The sequence below is a fragment of the Zeugodacus cucurbitae genome, chromosome 5 (genome assembly GCF_028554725.1).
Source record: "Zeugodacus cucurbitae isolate PBARC_wt_2022May chromosome 5, idZeuCucr1.2, whole genome shotgun sequence".
Taxonomy (NCBI): domain Eukaryota; kingdom Metazoa; phylum Arthropoda; class Insecta; order Diptera; family Tephritidae; genus Zeugodacus; species Zeugodacus cucurbitae.
The window spans coordinates 33,301,774-33,315,691 of NC_071670.1; the positions used below are offsets into that span (position 1 = coordinate 33,301,774).

The 13,918-nt window shown below is 35.8% G+C and overlaps 1 protein-coding gene across 3 annotated transcripts in view; it reads right to left on the reverse strand.

Moving 5' to 3' along the window:
- The window catches only part of LOC105213906 (uncharacterized), a 117,449-nt gene that overhangs the window by 4,271 nt on the left and 99,260 nt on the right, over positions 1 to 13,918 (reverse strand). The window lies entirely within an intron of this gene.

Here is a 13,918-nt window from a genome sequence, read left to right on the forward strand (position 1 = left end):
CTTTATAATATATTTACAAATTACTCTTTGGAGGCAGCCTATTTGCAGATAATGCCTGCCTTGTGTTGTTATATGTAAAGCCTAGTCGTGAATAGTTTGTTCAATTAGCTTGCCAACCTTAGCAAAAAAAAGTATAGGGAAATCTTATTGTACGGGTGTTATAATAATTATATTTTCAATATTTTAAAATAATTAGAATTTTCTTCACAGACTATAAAATGAAATTTGCACAAGCCGCAATAATAAAATTTTTAATCGACTACTGACCTTTGTACGGTATGCCTTTTCAGGCACTAATTAAAATATTAGTTTCTTTAAAGCCTACTACCAGCTATTTCATCTCATCCTTAGACAATAAAAAAATATTTGCACTGACTAATCTTAAAATGTATATCATTCTTAATCTAGCTTAAAAGATAATGAAGGTTATTGTACGGTTGTTAACCATTATATTTCTGTCATCGGCACTTTAATGTTAATATCTTCAAGTACCATCTAACCTTTTCATTACAAAGAATACCTATTTGTAGGTTGGAAGGCTGTTTTATTATTATTAACTATTGACTTATAATATTATCGGGTAGAATAACTGTAAGAGGTGTCAGACTATTCAGGTTTATGTAATCAAACTATTTGTTATATATTTTCTCATTTTTCAAATGTATTATATATGTACCTCAGTCAAATAATTATATGTGCATGAACTTTTTGCAAAAAAAAAATTAAAAATTACAAAATTGCAAAATATTTCTGAGTATGCAGGTTTGTTATTATTAATGTCAAATAATTATATGTGCATGAACTTTTTGCAAAAAAAAAAATTAAAAATTACAAAATTGCAAAATATTTCTGAGTATGCAGGTTTGTTATTATTAATGTATACGATATAAAAAACAAAAAATTAACAAATTTCAAAATATTTTTTAAACTGTAAAACAGAATTGAAGTTTAGGCTAATAGTAAATATTTATATGTGCATTTTACTATTTTTACCAGTAAAGCCTATACATTTGAGTTTAACTGAAAGAAATGTTTATTTTAATAGTCAGAAGAATTGTCCTTATATTTTAAAACTTAATTAAGCCGCTTAATCAGAGAATTAACTACTGACTGTAGAATAGTTAGGTAAATATTGGCAAATTCTTGCTTTATGGCTAAATTAAGGTGACGTACTGTCTCAAACTGCTTTCCGTTTTGGAAAAAAGGAGTAGAGAGGTTCCCCCAGAGATCCTCAATAGGATTTAGGTTCGAACTCAATGCTGCACATTGTAATACCGGAATTTACCGGTCGTTAAAGATGTTCTTCGTGTGTATGGAAGCGTTATCCTTTGAATATGTCCAGTTATATGCCATAAATATTGCCAGCAAATTCATTTGAGTGAATATAAAACATGTAGGTAGCTTTCCACAAAAGCAAAATGCAGCCCATGAAATCAAGGTACCGCTTCCAAAACATCACTTGTAGTAGGACCGTCGTTCCTGGTGCGAATCTCTCCAATATTTTTTGCAATGACCTGGGTCGACCAAATTTAATTTTTTTCGTCACTAAAGACCGTATTCAACAACAGACCAGTTATTCACCATGCACCAAATTTTGGAGAAGACGCGTGAAAATAGGATCGACACACACCATCTCTTTGTCGACTTTAAAGCTGCTTTCGACAGCACGAAAAGGAGCTGCCTTTATGTCGCGATGTCTGAATTTGGTATCTCCGCAAAACTCATACGGCTGTGTAAGCTGACGTTGAGCAACACCAAAAGCTCCGCCAGGATCGGGAAGGACCTTTCCGAGCCGGTCGATACCAGACGAGGTTTCAGACAAGGTGACTCACTCTCGTGTGATTTCTTTAACCTGATGCTGGAGAAAATAATACGAGCTGCAGAGCTAAATAGAGAAGGTACAATCTTCTACAAGAGTGTACAGCTCCTGGCGTACGCCGATGATATCCATATCATTGGAAACAACACCCGCGCCGTTAGCTCTGCTTTTTCCAGACTGGATAATGAAGCGAAGCGTATGGGTCTGGTGGTGAACGAGGACAAATCGAAATATCTCCTGTCGTCAAACAAACAGTCAGTAAAAGTAAAGTCCTCTCTCTACGAACAAAAACAAACTCTACAAGTCTCTCATCATTCCCGTCCTACTTTACAGTGCAGAAGCGTGGACGATGTCAACATCCGATGGGACGACACTAGGAGTTTTCGAGAGAAAGGTTTTGCGCAAGATTTGTGGTCCTCTAAACATTGGCAACGGCGAATACCGCAGACGATGGAACGATGAGCTGTATGTGTTATTCGACGACATAGACATAGTCCAGCGAATAAAAAGACAGCGGCTACGCTGGCTAGGTCATGTTGTTCGAATGGATGAAAGTGCTCCAGCTCTGAAAGTATAGTACCCGCTGGTGGAAGCCGAGGAAGAGGGAGACCTCCACTCCGATGTAAGGATTAGGTGGAGAGGGACCTGGCTTCGCTTGGTATAACCAATTGGCGCCAAATTGCCAGAAGGAGGTATACGTGGCGCGCTGTTGTCGGCTATAACCGCGTAAGCGGTGTCTACGCCAGTCAAGAAGAAGAAAGACCGTATTCTATCACTCATAAGCACAGAATTGGTATTTATTTGCAAACCTCAAATGGGCTTTATTGTGTATTTCTTTAGCGTTGGTTTAGGTGCCATGGAGGTGTGTTTCAGAAACTGATTTTTATGTCTAATTGGAAAAATTATATTTATTATGATTTTCTGTCTTAACTGGTCCATATTTGATCGCTGCTTATCAAGTCCGCAACTACTAGCCGTCGATTCAACCTTTCGCACCGCTCATCAATGTTGTTTTTCGTCCGCTGCGTCGCACTATACCATAACTAGTGGGGTTTTTAAGAAATTTTGAGATACAGTTCCGATGTCGCTTTGGTCTAGATAAACTTTGGAACCGCTTTCATGCATTCCTATGATTATTACTTGTTCCTCGGCTGATAAACTAGTACCACGAGGCATTTTAGGCTTAAAGTTAAATAAATGTAATTACATTTTTAATAATTCATTAAGTTAATGCACCTACAATAATTTTGAAAACAAATTTTAGCAAAAAAGTTTTTGCTGCGACATTATCAGTAAGAAAGATCCGCTAAACTGATTTTGCACATATAAATATTTACTATGCAATACCCAATTCACAAGCACATTCTTAATGTAACTGTACAACGAACGAGAAAAGTATGAAACAATTTTCGTTGCATAGTAACGGTAACATATCAACCTTCTATTCCACATTTACCGAAATCCAAAAAATAACAGTGAACAAGAAGTATAAACAAAAGCAGAAATACACAAATAATTATTTGACTGGGGTAGATTCGTACCTCTACGCCGAATATTTAGTTCTATTGAAATTGTTTTTTTTTTTTCAGGAATTACATGTATACAGAAATGAGTAATATATCTTAATTCATTCATCTTCCAGACGAATATTCTAATAAATTTGATAAAATTGATATTTATTATCATATATTTTGAAAATCTTCAAATTTTTTTTAAACCAGCTGGGTTGAACGATTTTTTTTTGCACAAAAATATGTATGTCTCATTCATTATTCTCTTCTTTCCAGGGGGAATTTTCTTGAGACCTGAGGACAAACAATCTTTTACTTAGTGACTCAAAAAAGCTATATATTGGAAACCATTTGGCGACAGCTTTGAAATTTCTAAAAATCGGTCTTATCCAAATGTTCGTTTGGGTCCCCTTCAACTGACTTTTTCTCACCAGGCTTGTCTTCTTCGAAAAATTCGTGCAAATTTATTGCTTCCTCAATTGCTTCAATTTCCGTTAAATGCCTTGTTGTCTGAAGTGAGTTTAAACTTTCATTTAATCGTTTTAGCTTTAATTTGCTGCTATTCATGCATCACATGACTCTAATTTCCACAAAAATAAATAAACCAACCCATGGCTGCTTGTTCAGTAAAAAAAAAATCACTAACTAATTTGACAATTTGTGGTAAATATGCGCTTGTGGTCGTTAGCGTGTGAGTGCGTGCGTGTTTTTGTAAACTAACGGTGTTGAGTGCATATTTGCAACCTCGTTGCTGCCCTAATTTGTAGCAAACGTCCCTACACATACACCTACTCACTCACCCACACGCTCGGGCATGTGCTCGAGCACAAGGCTTCTGTGTGTCGGTGATTTAACGAAGCATTAAAATGGTTTCTGTGGCTAAAGCTGATTTTTAAATAATTTAAATACTTTAAATGCATGGCAGGCGAGTGTGGCAGCTTGTAGATTGCAACTTTAAAGCACAGACTACATGTGTCGCACATGTTTGTATATGTTTGTATGGGAGTGTGTGTGTGATCACGCAAGTATATTTGCATGAGTACTTAAAACGATTGCTACTATGATTGTTATTGTTGTTGTTATGTTGTATTTTTTCTGTGTTTTTGCAACATTTTCGCCTACAGCATGTCATGTTGCAGCGGCAATTATTGTTATGCGGCTAATTGCACTTGGTTTAATTGCACGCAAACACAAACATGCATTTACTGGCAGTAGATACGCGCTCCAAAGCGTTTTGTTGTTGCAATGCAAGTGTTTTTCTGCGATTTTCAGCTACTGTCAACTACAAGTTGCTGTTGTTTTTGTTTTTACAATGTTGCAATTACGGCACAATTGCACGACAGTCAATGTCGCTCACTCACTACAACTTCATTAGCAGCGGTGAACCGTACGCGAGCACAGTACGTAAGTTGCTACGTGCTTAAGGTAGCCGCAGCGAAATCCGCTTGTTGGCTCCGCAACAGTTCAGCGTTAATCTGTAGGCAGATTTTTTGCTGCTGTCAGCAAATGTAGTTAGGGATCTCATAACTGTAACTGTAACAGCGGTGGCCGTGATGACATCGTTTTAATTTACATTTTAAATTAAAGTCGCAGGAGGCCTAGTGGGTGGCAGTCGTGCATTGCTGCTATGTGTTTGTAGTTATTACCTTGTGAGTTCTGTGAACAGCACGAAAAGTTACTTATTTATGTTTTTTAATTTTTTTTTTGAGCTTACTAAAGTTTTAATAACTCACAATGGTGCTCAAGTTGTCATGTACATAGTTGGAAAGTATTCTTTTCAAAACAATAAATTTTAATCAAAAAGTCTTCTTGAAAGTGTCGCTGTCATATTGAAATTTAGAAACTTTATCTGAAGTTACCTCAAAGTATTTGTCATGTATCAATGGTTTTCACTGTCAATCACAACTTATAGTACAAGTATACATATGTATACCGAAACCAATTTGGAAGTTCCTTATATATATGACTTCATCCGGTCCGATTTAGTTAGGTTACGACGCCTCAGTGTCGAAAGTCTCGAGAATCCCACTTTTGCCTATCAACGAAGCCTTTGAGCTTGTCAAAAGATTTCAAAGTCACCCGGTTTATTGAAAATATGATAGACGAAATGCTTAAGCATCGGTATAGGGAAACCTAGACTATCTATGAGAAAGTATCGCCTTTCTTCAGACAATTTTTTCAAATGGCATCCGAGGGTTTGGTTTTTTTTTCGAGACAACTAATTGCACCCACCATAAAACGATTTCTCGCTACAAACCTATCTGATTGTTATCTTAAGAATATATTCTGGTAACTCGACATAAAGGTCCAGTGATTGTGATGGCATATCAAATTAACATACGGTGGCTTTAGAAAATACAGTAGTTAAGTCAGTAACACGATATAAAAACAAATAAGTCGCATTCTTGATTAATAATAGAAAATTTTCTTCTCATATATCTACTAAGGAGTAAACCACTAGGAGAAAGATCTCTGCAAACCATATATGTACATCTGCAATATAATATTCCCTCGTCTAGGTTCTTTACACTGGTTTATCGATGGAATTGGATGGAGATGAGATCATATACATGTGTATAGCATCGTATGAGTATTTATGCATCTGGTGTCTGACTTTATTTAACCACTAGACCGAAAGTTTTCCAAACCGAGCGTCATAACTAGACTCAAACTTGATTTAATCTCGACAAATCAATAATAAATGTTTTCTTATACCCCTGACAGACGGTGGCGTTAATTCGGAATAACTGCTTTAATCGGGGTTAATTCGAGAGATATCTCAGTTCACTCCGTTTGCTAACTTCCATTTAATCCTCAAAATTTTAGAGAGGTAGAGGGAGTTCGTGCCATTTTCGTTGGCAACATTGTTAAACATGGCCTCTTTTTATCTATTGTGAATGAAAATATGCAATACTGACAGCTGTTTTTCAATTAAATGTAAACAAAAACATACGCATGCAATGAAATAACTATTTTTTTCTAAAATGGAAGTTCTAATAATAACGTATTTATGTATATTTTTTAGTAATTAATGATTTTGCATTAATTGTGCGGCTAACAACCGCAATATTTGCTTTATATCCAATTTCTTTTTACCAAAATGGAAATATTATTGCCAATCAGCTGTTTATGAGAGTTTATAACTCGCTTTGCTGCCGTCTGACACCCCCAAATTGGAACTGATTTAAAGCGCAGTAAATCGGGAATAACTCTGTCGTATGTCTATTAGTCATGTTCGACAGAACTAAGGGGCTCTTTGGTTACTCTCCGATAGTATGTATTGTCTAAGTTTGTAAAGGAATGATTTAAAAGTCTAAAACTCTTAACATGAATATATACTTTTTGGAGTCGGTTTTTTGACAGCTGTAACTTCATTTACATATACTCAGTTGGGGTTTGATTTCAAAATGAACAGATCTCCTCTGGAACTACGTTTATTGTTGACATAAGGGGTCGAAAATTGTGCCTCTCGGCTGGAATTTATTCGAGCTTGCCGCGGGAGTATTTACAAGATATAATTTTAAAAACATAATGGCAAACATTTATCTTTATAATAATGTTAAATTCTTGGCCATAACACTTAATAATATGCGATTTATTCCTGCTTGTAAGCCACATGCCTGAAAAACACCCTTAAAATCTGAGTAGTGTCACATTGGTACTCTTTGTATTCAGAAAATATGTAAGTTCTAGTCTAGATAAACATGTGTTTATTCTACTACAGTAATTGCACAAGGATCACTCCTATTTCTCAATGCACGTCGGGCTTCTTATTTGCAATATTCTTATAACAGTATTTTGGGATGATTGACACAGGTTTTAAGGTTCAATACTCTTTTCATGAATTGCTTAATATTATCGCTGCGAATTTAGGGTGTGTGTAGACGTTAAACATTTTAATGTTACGGACATTGATCCGGAATTCATTTGGATTAGTATTTTTCGGCTATTGGTTCTTTTTAGTTTTATGCTTACGTAAGACATCCCAACAGCTATATTTGTTTAAAACAAGCTGATTTCAAATACCTCTTACCGCGGGTCGGGGAAAATATTTGAAACACCAAGCTTGAGTGAGAACTATTTCATTCTGATTTTATTTTGGTTTTTTACTTACTTATATACAAATTTTAGAATTATCTTAACTATCTAATATATATGTATGTGTGTATGTCTATATGTATATTTTATATGTTGCACGATAAGGGGTTATTTCAAATGCAAACAAGCAATTGCCAAATGTATTTTTATAACCAATAGGTTATCTTGTGCATACATATAAATGTGTTTGTTGAGTGCATGCATGTTGCATATAGATGCATGCGTGCCTCATATAAATGTATGTGCGTTGCATATATAAATGTATGTATTATATGTATGTATGTATGTATGCTCGTTAAATATATTTGAACATACATATTTATGTTCAGTGGACTGTATGTGTTCTTATATTTTTCTTATTTAATATTCTTAATATGTAGAGTAATAAAAAATGTATATATATGTATTGCTGCATAAAAACTAAGTGTGGCCTTTTGACGCCAACACATGTTCATTTTTGAACATTCTCCCGGGCGACAATAGTGACTGCTGGATAGATGAAATCAGTTTGTAATCGTCGCCTCGTCGTTACCGATGCCCCAATTAACATTTGTGTGTGATAGTTTTGTGAAGCCGCAAGAATAACGCCTTTGTAGCGGTTAGTGCATCGTGCTCCTGCTCCAACATAAGTTGCCATGGTATTAGTAACTCCCAAATGGTTGTTACTACATCCACTTTTCCAAACAAAATCTGTTGACTGTATTTCGCAAGTTCAAATGGTTCTCGACGTTTCCTTGTAGATTGTAATAATGTCTTCTTATCAATTTCCAACGCATTGGATCTTATCTTCAGTAATGTTATCATCTTTTTATATATTAATTTTTTCACATAGTGGTATTTCTTTTTCATTCGTGAATCAAGCATGTTATTTTTCCTCCTATATGTTGTATTGTTGTCTGGTATCTTCTTACCACGAATATCTCCACCAATCATCGTTGCCACAATCGGTGTTATTGTTATTCTCCAGCTCTTGCACGATTTGCTTCTGTATTGCTGGACATTTTTATCTTCAATATTTTCTTCGATTTGGTTACTTTCAGTAATAACTCCTTGTGTATATTTTTCTTCTTCTTCAACCAATTTATTTGTTTTTTCCTCAGATAAAAGAAATTCATGAGATTCTTCTGCTAAAGAACTTTCTGAAATAAGTTCTTCTTTCATGAACATTTTTTCTGACAGCATATAATGCGGAAACGAAATTTCGCTGTGAACAGTGATACGTTTTGAAGAAGTAGTAACATCTTCCTTCTGTGTTGCTACTTTTTTGACATGTAATGCATCTGCGTCGTCGTTTCTTTTCAGGTCCTTTGTAATTGGGTTATCACCATAAGGGTAGGTGACTTTCTCCAATGTGTATTTGTCATTAGTTGGTTGTTCATTACCGGCAAGTCTCTCCAGTGGCATATTTCCATCGTCATATGCCTTGGACCCAACTGTAGTAGCGGTGCCAAAAGTACTTCCACCATTAGTTTCCACCTTACCTTTGTTAGCTGGAGCCTTGAAAATTAGGCTCGAAAATTTATTTGATTGCATTTCTGGATCTGAGTCATATGTATTGGTTTGACCAAAGACACTATCCTTTGTATCAGCGTCAAAACCACTAGTAGCTGGAGCCTTAAAAGGTTGGCTCGAAAATTTAATGTTGAATAATTCCCTTTGCATTTTCAACATTCGTACAATTTCGGCGACTTCAACTAGTAATTCCTCTGCTTCAATATAAATAAATTTCTCGTCGTATTTATATGATAACTCATCCAAATTTTGCTCCACGAGGTTTTGAAAATGTTGTAATTGAATTTCATACCTTTCAAGTGCAGCTTCGTCAGCAATATATATATTTGCTTTTACCTCTGCAATTATAGATATAATTCTTTCTGATCTTTTTTCAATTGCTTGCAATAAATGGTCTGCCAACTTTTCGTTTGGGCTATACGCTCTTGCCCCTGTATCCATTCCTTTGGATGCTTGTTGTTGTCTCCCAACTCTACAACAAATGCGGTATACTTCCATATATTTTTTTTTTATATTAAAATTTTATAAAAAACAAACTGTTCTTTTTCTTCAAAGAATTTGAGGATTTTTGTTTCGATCGCCTTGTTGATCATGCTGTGCCTCGACTCACAGCTGCTGTAATTCTTTGAATAACAGTTAACTAATGCGTATTGTCTCTCGCAAATACGTTTTACATACAATCTTTTCAATTGATTTTTTTTTTTTTTTTTTTTTTTTTTTTTTTTTTTTTTTTTTGTTGTCTTTTGCCTAATTCATGTATAGGACTTTTTCTTGCCTGTATTTCTTCTATATACAGGTCTTTTTATTTGTCTGAGCTCACATTCTGCTCTAAAGACCAAATTTTGTAATAGGTGCCTCTATATTCTAATAGCAGGCCTTCTTAATTGGATCTCTCTTCGGCTCCGGATCTCTCTATCCGGCTCGAAGGACCAAATGTTAAAACTAGCTGTGTCAAATATTTCTTACCGCTGGTGGGGGAAAATAAATGATAGTCTAGCTTTATTGAGAAATTATTTCATTCTGATTTTATTTTGGTTTTTTACTTACTTATATACAAATTTTAGAATTATCTTAAGAACTAATTATATATGTATGTGTGTATGTCTATATGTATATTTTATATGTTGCACGATAAGGGGTTATTTCAAATGCAAACAAGCAATTGCCAAATGTATTTTTATAACCAATAGGTTATCTTGTGCATACATATAAATGTGTTTGTTGAGTGCATGCATGTTGCATATAGATGCATGCGTGCCTCATATAAATGTATGTGCGTTGCATATATAAATGTATGTATTATATGTATGTATGTATGTATGCTCGTTAAATATATTTGAACATACATATTTATGTTCAGTGGACTGTATGTGTTCTTATATTTTTCTTATTTAATATTCTTAATATGTAGAGTAATAAAAAACTAAATATATACGCACATGTTCATTTTTGAACATTCTCCCGGGCGACAAAAGTGACTCCTGTTCATTTTTGAACAATATTTAAAGAGGAAAGAACATATTTGAGACTTGTAACTTTAGTTTAAATAATTGGTCTTTCATAACAAGATAAGATATTAGAAGATAGATATAAGATTATATTTTAAAGATAAGATAAGAAAGAAGAAACTTTTCATAATCTTTTATGGGAACCATAGTTCATATTATGTCATCAAGGCTGAAAATGTATTATGGTTTCTATGAAAGGACGTCACTCAAATTGCATGCATATGTTTCATGGTTGTAATATCCCTTCAAAAGACGAAAGTTTAGATATTTTGTGATATGTAAATCTATCAATATGATAGGAATATTCCATGGATAGTGTATAGAATTCTTCTGTATCCATCATACTCTAACGATCTGATTTCTGTTCTCAGATCTCTAGTGAAAACTCGAGGTTTTGCCAGTTCGGTCAGCGGTTTGAAACGTATGTATTTGTATTGGCTTAGTTCTTGATTTTCATTCATGTTTTCTGAAACGCATTCCTCTTTTAAAACCAAAAATATTTGTTTATAAATAATGTATTTAATAAAATTTAAATTATGCATTGTTTACTCCAGCAATTAAGTAATTTGAACTTCTTGTTTTACGGGTACTAGAATATTACAAGAGGACATTAAAGGGATAAGGATTTCGGTAACTTTTCAATTACTTTCAACAACGCAGGGCATGCAATAAAATTTAATTGGAACAGGAAATTGTTGGTTTCAATTACCGAAAAAATTGGTACGCTTAATGCTCTCCACAAACATATGGTTCTTTTTATCCCTCCCCGCAATTACAGTTAGTAGTGCTGTTGCTTTTGTTTTTGCTTGCGTGTTTACCTGTAAATTGTCACAGCATTCGATTCTTCGCTTGTATTATCCATATTGTTGTTGTTGTCATTTGTTGTATTACCCACAGCAATGGCACCACCACCAGCACCACCTCTACCGGCAGCCGTTGTTGTGGTCGCTACCGCGCCACCAGCCAGTCCACCCATGAAAACGGCTATGGGCGGATTGGCATTGACGGCATTCGCTGTTTGAACGTGCGACGCAGCGACGGCAGCTATATTCGAGGGAATAACGGTAATATTGGCGTAGGTCGGCATGCTGTAGTTGTTCGCATTGGCAGCGGCGGCGGCGGCGGTGGCGCTGGCCATGACAGCGCTCGGTGCATGGCCGTACGTCGCGTGCGACGAGTGAGCGTGAGCGCTGGCAATGCCAATGCTACCGTTCAGTATGCTCAGATTGCCGCTGCTTAGCGCGGGCGGTGGAGGTGGTGGCGGTTGTAGTGGCGGCAGCGATGAAATGCCGCCACTTAAATTGGCAGCGCTGCTATTATTGAGGTTGCTGGCGGCGGCGGCGTGTGAATTATTGGCTGTTGCTGTTGCTGTTGTGGTTGTGTTGTGGCTGCTGCTGGCATGCGTTGCTGCAGTGTTGTCGTCGTGCATGGTCATGGTGTTGTTGGCTGATAGTTGCTGTTGCTGTAAATTTTGCTTTGTGTCCGCCTTGGTTGCTATTGGCATTTTACGGTATGCCGCTGTGTGTGAAGCGCGAGCTCACTGTTGATTGCTGCGTGTGCCTGTCTGTGTGACTGACTTCGGGCGTTTTATTGCTTTCCGTTATCTTGTTTACGCGCAATTCGAAATTGGTTTTAATGTTTCCTTTTAATCCTATTTGCTGTTTTTGTGTTTATTTTTATTGTAGCTTCACTCGTGTTTTTGTCGTCTTTATTCGGCCATTGTTTACGCGCACGGATAGCCAATGAATTTTACATGCTCGACTGCTGGCTGTTGGTTGTGTTCCTTTGGCGAGTTGTTGTTTTTGTTAGTTTTAAAAAACTAACGTTGGTTAAAAAACTGTTTCGTTAGCTGAATAAATTCAGTTTTCAATAAAATAATTTATTTAAGCTTTATTGTGTTTTTGGGTCATCAAATTTCTGCACTCGATTTCCCGCGTAAAACCATAAAGCGCCTGAATAAAATTGTAAAGAATTTTTATTTATATGTTATTGCGGGTTCACTTATTGCATATTGCTGTAAAATAACCTGTTTTCATACAATTGTTATGCAATATTTATTTTTGCACTTTTGTGGATGTAAATTTGCGTTTTTGCTTTTATTATCACTTATTTGTTGACTGTTATTGTGTACTAAATATTTATTTATGTGTTTTCTTTTTTATTTACTCATTCATTACTCATTCATTTTTTCAAGTGGAACTGTAAAATTTATCACAGTTATTATTATTATTTCGCCATTGTGTAACTAAAAGTTATAAGCTTTCGCCAACTTAGCTTTTAATTGTTAACAAAAGTTTTAATTGAGAGGTATAGTTTCATGATTTTTTTGGGTCAGTTTACTTATTTCACATCTGCAACATTTAGTTATTACAATTCCACTTTATTTCTAAATGTTACGGTGCTTACTTTTTATTATCGTCTAATGTGACTAAAAGATTTATTAAAAACAACGAGGCGCGTGGAATCGACAACATACCCCCAGAATTGATGCAAGTAGGTACAGTAACAAGTGTCTCTCTGACCCTTGTGACGTCCCTCGTTAATCAATTCTGTCTATTCAAAGCGCTCACTTAAGAGTTTAAAGAAGGTATCATTATTAATCTTCCAAAAAAGGGTGACCTCACAATGTGAAATAATTGGAGGGGAATAACCCTATTATGCTGTCTTAATAAAGTTGTTGCTGAAATTTTCAGAGAAGAAAGATTTAAAAATAAAGGGCCGATTTCGTCCTAGAAGGTCGTGTGTTGACCATGTAAACACGCTACGAATAATCGGTGAATATACAGTCTGCGGAGTGGCGCTCCTCACTATATGTAGCTTTCATATAATTTGATACAAAAAAGCATTCCACACTCTATGTCATCGTGCGATTTGGGACGCTTTGGAATAAAAAAATGCCCTCATTACTATTGTACTCGGGTGCCAGTTGTTGCGTGTTACACGATAGCCAACTTGGTAGCAGTATTCCTGTAGAAAGAGGCGAGCGAAAAGGATGATGGTGATGAGGAACGCAACGCGTGATGAGAGAGGAAGAAGGTGGGGACTGTTTGATCGGCTCGAAGACTTAGATTATGCGGATAGTGCATAATCACGCAGATATGAAAACCAAATTCGACGGTAAAGCTGAAGCGTCCTCAAAACTGGCCTTAAAATAAAATTTAACAAACCAAAAATCATGCGTCTGAACTCTGGCAATAACCACTGTATATACTTGGAGAGTATGTATAAGATGTTGAATAATTTGATTATTTTGGCTGGACGATAAATGGTTCTGGAGGTTCGTTTGAGGATAGTTATAAGTACGCACATCGGAAAAGCAAAACAAACATTTGGAATGCTCAAAAACATATGGAAATCTCAACACTTATAGAAAATCCGACTACAAGCGTATAATACTACACATTTACCGGCCGAATAAAGTCTCCAATCAAGCACTATGAAGCCGGACGCAACAAAATCCACAGCGCTAT